Raw genomic sequence first — 5,637 nt, 5'->3', positions numbered from 1 at the left:
TGGAAGTAGGGTGTCCCCGGAGCTGAACCCCATTAATCTCACGTCTGGGGACACCCTACTTTCCAAGACACTGGTGGCACCTGTAGAGGTGTGTATCTCTCTGCAGTTGAAATGACCGGACACGGCGTCCGAATTGGCCCACGTAACCGGAACATTTGAACTGAAGAGGTATATGGGCACCCCCTACAGAGGTGTGTTTATCTCAGGAAGCAGGGTATACCCAGAGCTGAAATGAATGGGGTTCGGATCTGGGGAACCCCTGCTTTGAACTTAAGGAACCGGGCGAGCTGGAGTAGATTTAAATCAGCAAAAAAAAATGTTGTCCACCTCTAACAATAATATTCAAAACAAAGTATCCATTGGGCCTCTTTAATTTGTGGAATTAGATGAAACGAGTCAATCACTGACATGAATCAAAAGCAAGAAATACAACTCTATCAAGTATGACATGTTCTAGCCCATAAAAATATCCCAATCCAATGAACTCCATAGAGTAATTACTAACACCTAACTCCGAGAGTTTCCTACGTACCGAGTTGTGTCACCATGACTGTCCTGTCCTTTGGGGAGGGAGGTATATAAGGTTAGAGGTTCCAGTGAAGAGGATATCTGAGCTTTGTGAATTCACCTGACATTAACAGCTGTCCCTGGAGTGGGTTTGAGCTCAGCAACCAGCATGGCTAGTGAGCGCTCCCTGTGTAAAGCCGGACTGTGGGTTGTGGCTGCTTGTCTCATACTGAGTCTGCAGGGAGCAGGTGAGAGACATTGATATCTTTCCTTTATCCCTCTCTCTCTCTGTCTCTCCCTCTATCTTTTCTTTCCTTTATTTTTATTTTTCCTACCTTTTCTCTTCTTTTTCTTTTATATACTGTCTCTCCTACTATTTCTCTTTTTCTCTCTTCCTTCAGCTTTCTTCCTTCCTTCCTTCCTTCCTTCCTTCCTTCCTTCCTTCCTTCCTTCCTTCCTTCCTTCCTTCCTTCCTTCCTTCCTTCCTTCCTTCCTTCCTTCCTTCCTTCCTTCCTTCCTTCCTTCCTTCCTTTCTTCCTTCCTTCCTTCCTTCCTTCCTTCCTTCCTTCCTTCCTTCCTTCCTTCCTTTCTTTCTTTCTTTCTTTTTCTTCATTCCTCGTTCATTTATCTTCTTCATCTTTCTTCTGTTCATTTAGAATCATTCTCTCTCTTCCCTTTCTCTCTCTCTCTCTTTCTCTCTCTCTCTCTATCTCTCTCTCTCTCTCTCTCTCTCTCTCTCTCTCTCTCTCTCTCTCTCTCTCTCTCTCTCTCTCTCTCTCTCTCACCTTTTTAACGTTCTCTCTGCCTCTTACTTACACTTTATCTGCTCCCCTCTCCCTCGATCTCTCTCCCTCACTCTCAATCTCTCTCTCCTTCATTCTTTCGTTACAGAGGCACAGACAAACACAACTGGTATGTATCATCATCAAATAATAATGCTTAATAATATTAATAATAAGTTATAATAATATTATTACTGTATTGTTTCTTGAAGAGCACCTTTGATGTAGCATTTTACTGGCACAATTATTCTGTGTCCAAAAATGCTTAACATCAAAGGAACGTATGAGTCTGTCCCCCCCCCCGCAGGGTGACACTGTGACACAGACAGAAGGATCTATGAGACTGTCCCTCCCCCCGCAGGGTGACACAGTGACACAGACAGAAGGGAGCTATGAGTCTGTCTCTCCCCCCGCAGGGTGACACAGTGACACAGACAGAAGGGAGCTATGTGTATGTCCCACCCCCCGCAGGGTGACACTGTGACATAGACAGAAGGATCTATGAGACTGTCACTCCCGCCACAGGGTGACACAGACAGAAGGGAGCTATGAGCCTGTCCCTCCCCCCGCAGGGTGACACAGTGACACAGACAGAAGGGAGCTATGAGTCTGTCTCTCCCCCCGCAGGGTGACACAGTGACAAAGACAGAAGGGAGCTATGTGTATGTCCCTCCCCCCGCAGGGTGACACTGTGACATAGACAGAAGTGAGCTATGTGTCTGTCCCTACCCCCGCCGGGTGACACAGTGACACAGACAGAAGGGAGCTATGAGTCTGTCCCTCCCCCCGCAGGGTGACACAGTGACACAGACAGAAGGGAGTTATGAGTCTGTCCATCCCCCCGCAGGGTGACACTGTGACATAGACAGAAGGGTCTATGAGACTGTCACTCCCCCCACAGGGTGACACAGTGACACAGACAGAAGTGAGCTATGTGTCTGTCCCTACCCCCGCCGGGTGACACAGTGACACAGACAGAAGGGAGCTATGAGTCTGTCCCTCCCCCCGCAGGGTGACACAGTGACACAGACAGAAGGGAGTTATGAGTCTGTCCATCCCCCCGCAGGGTGACACTGTGACATAGACAGAAGGGTCTATGAGACTGTCACTCCCCCCACAGGGTGACACAGTGACACAGACAGAAGTGAGCTATGAGTATGTCCCTCCTCCCGCAGGGTGACACAGTGACACAGACAGAAGGGAGCTATGAGACTGTCCCTCCCCCCGCAGGGTGAAACAGTGACACAGACAGAAGGGAGCTATGAGCCTGTCCCGTCCCCCGCAGGGTGACACAGTGACACAGACAGAAGGGTGCAATGAGTCTGTCCCTCCCCCCGCAGGGTGACACAGACAGAAGGGAGCTATGAGTCTGTCCCTCCCCCCGCAGGGTGACACAGTGACACAGACAGAAGGGAGCAATGAGTCTGTCCCTCCCCCGCAGGGTGACACAGTGACACAGACAGAAGGGAGCTATGAGACTGTCCCTCCCCCCGCGGGGTGATACAGTGACACAGACAGAAGGGAGCTATGAGTCTGTCCCTCCCCCGCAGGGTGACACAGTGACACAGACAGAAGGGAGCTATGAGTCTGTCCCTCCCCCCGCAGGGTGACACAGTGACACAGACAGAAGGGAGCTATGAGCCTGTCCCTCCCCCCGCAGGGTGACACAGACAGAAGGGAGCTATGAGTCTGTCCCTCCCCCCGCATGGTGACACAGACAGAAGGGAGCTATGAGTCTGTCCCTCCCCCGCAGGGTGACACACTGACACAGACAGAAGGGAGCTATGAGTCTGTCCCTCCCCCCGCAGGGTGACACAGTGACACAGACAGAAGGGAGCTATGAGCCTGTCCCTCCCCCCGCAGGGTGACACAGACAGAAGGGAGCTATGAGCCTTTCCCCCCTGACACATACAGTATGAGAGATAGCTGTGTGCACATTCTCATGTCTCTCTCCCACAGCCTCTGCAGTCCCTGGTTGGGGAATCGCTCTCTTGGTATTGACGTCTCTCATTCTGGTCTCTCTCCTGGGCAGTCTCTGCTGTCTGGTAAGATTATAATGTGTAAAAATGCAATGCATTCTGGTCCCTGTAGTCAAAATCTTTCTCTGGTTCTGGATTTGCATTGCATTCTGTTTGTAATCCGTCCGTCCATCCATCTCTACCATATATCTATTTCCTGTATCTGTGCAACTGTCTACAGTATGTATTAATATGTATCTTTTTCTCTATCTTGTATCTTATTACATTACTATTATTACTACATGGTTCTCGCAACAAATGAATCATTGATGTTAATTGACATTAATTACTTTCTTCCTTCTCTCTTTCAGCCCTGGCTGTGTAGTAAGAGTCCAGAAGAGATCGGCCAAAGTCGAATCTCCTTCGGAAAATGACATTAAATCAAAAATAAGCAATGCATGCTGGTCCCTGCAGTCCTGATCTCTCTCTGGTTCTACATTGAGTTATATCCCAGCGTATGTGCCCCTGTTAATGAGGTTAAAGCAGGGATGACAGGCTGTGTATATTCTCTTTGTTTATATCTGTAACAATGAGTCAATAAAATATACAGAAATATTAATTGTGTATTTCAACAGTTAAATCATTTATCTATCTCTATCTGTCTATCTGTCTATTTATGTGTATCAATATATGATCCTATGTACTGTATATCTGTTTATCTATCTATTTTTATATACCAATCTTTCTATGTCTGAGTATTTATATATCTATCTATTTCTATGCATCAATATATCTATCTATTTCTTTGAATCCTTCTATCTATTTGTCTGTCCGTCTGTCTGTCCGTCTGTCCATCCGTCTGTCCGTCTTAACAATACAGCTAATCAGGGCAAGGGAAGAGAGGTCAGAGGGCACCAAGGGATGCTGGGCAATTAAAGGCCATGAGGGGAGACAGAGATAGGGGCACCAAAGGGGAGCAGATCTGTCTCAGTGAGCTGCTGCAGCCTGAGGGATTCCAGTACTGCTCGGGGGTGATCCAGAGCCAGTCAACATTCCAGAGCCTGTCCACATTCCAGAGCCAGTCAACATTCCGCCCTTGGTATGTGACGCTGGCAGGAGAGCGTGCACTTCGATCCCAAAATTGGGAAGCCAAGCAGAGCAACCCTAAGGAAAGCAGCAATCTCTAAAACATACAGTAACAGTTGGGAGAATCGCAATTTGGGCGAACCAACAAGATATTAGCAAACTGTCTAAGTCCTGCCTCTTTATTTTTGACAATGTTACCAAATAAAGGTGACTTTTTATATTTGAATCATTGATCATGTTTAAGGATTGTCCTCTCCTCTGTGCTGGCACGTGCCACAATATATCTCATATACTCGTTCTAGGCAGCACCCTCCTACACGCGCTAAGACTTTGGTCGAGCAAAGTTATCCTATACAACTATATATGTGTACACATATGTATACACACACGCGCACATATGGAGTGAGGAAATATACGGCTCAACCCCCTTATAACGTTGTGCTTGGGGTCCAAAGAACCACATTGCGTTATATGCGGATCGCGTTAGAAATAATGTACCATTGTATGCGTTGTTCAATAAAGTATTTAAGACGCCAATAATCGCGCTGTAAAGTATTCATAAATACGAAAACTGGGAGCCACGCTGACACCGCGTTATAAGCGATCCGCGTAGTAACGGATCGCGTTGTAACGGGGTTGAGCTGTATATATATGTGTGTGTGTGTGTGTGAAAAAAGAAAAGAAAGTGAACGCCCCTTAGCGTAAAAAGGTATAACATTTAATGAGGGGGAGGAGGCAGGGGAAACAGGGGCACTCACCAGGATATAGTTAATAACAGCATTGTGTGAATGTATCACCAGCCAGCAGTTCTCTCGATGGTGAGGCTCAGTCCTGGTAGTCCTCACAAAGTGGATGTTAGGCAGGTCCCCTGGGCGCTCGATCCGCAGAGAGTTCCAGTAAGGTAGACTGAGAGTCCTTTATGCAGGGGATATTCAAATTCTGCGGCCGCAAACACACGCCGCCATCTTTGTGAGGAAACGCGTTAGAACGACGGCATTATGTCGTTACGTATGCGCCAGATGAGGCCGAATCCTGCACGGAGTGTGTTTGAGGCCACGGCACTTTCTTTTCTTTTTTCATAGGTTATCCATCTGATGTGGTTCCTCGTTTTGAAAGCAGACGTGACCTTACATGACGCGTTCCACATCTTGGAAGAATTACCAATTGGACAATTATTGCACTGGATTTTCTTCTTCTTTGTTGTTTGTTTTTTTTGTCACTTTTTTTCAATGGTTACACAGTTAATATACAAATATTCTTGACCCATTGTTTTATTTATATATAGATACAATTAATTATTTATG

At 47.0% G+C, this 5,637-nt stretch overlaps 1 long non-coding RNA gene across 1 annotated transcript; it reads left to right on the top strand.

The window, feature by feature from the left end:
• Positions 1 to 1,395: 1,395 nt before the first annotated feature.
• Positions 1,396 to 3,836, top strand: LOC142471349 (uncharacterized). Its single transcript, XR_012789417.1, has 3 exons — positions 1,396 to 1,419; positions 3,249 to 3,334; positions 3,619 to 3,836. It is a non-coding gene; the product is annotated as an uncharacterized LOC142471349 (long non-coding RNA).
• Positions 3,837 to 5,637: the final 1,801 nt, after the last annotated feature.

This window comes from Ascaphus truei, chromosome 20, assembly GCF_040206685.1.
Source record: "Ascaphus truei isolate aAscTru1 chromosome 20, aAscTru1.hap1, whole genome shotgun sequence".
NCBI lineage: Eukaryota > Metazoa > Chordata > Amphibia > Anura > Ascaphidae > Ascaphus > Ascaphus truei.
Note: the sequence above shows the minus strand (reverse complement) of the source record. Positions and strands in the feature narration are given on the sequence as shown.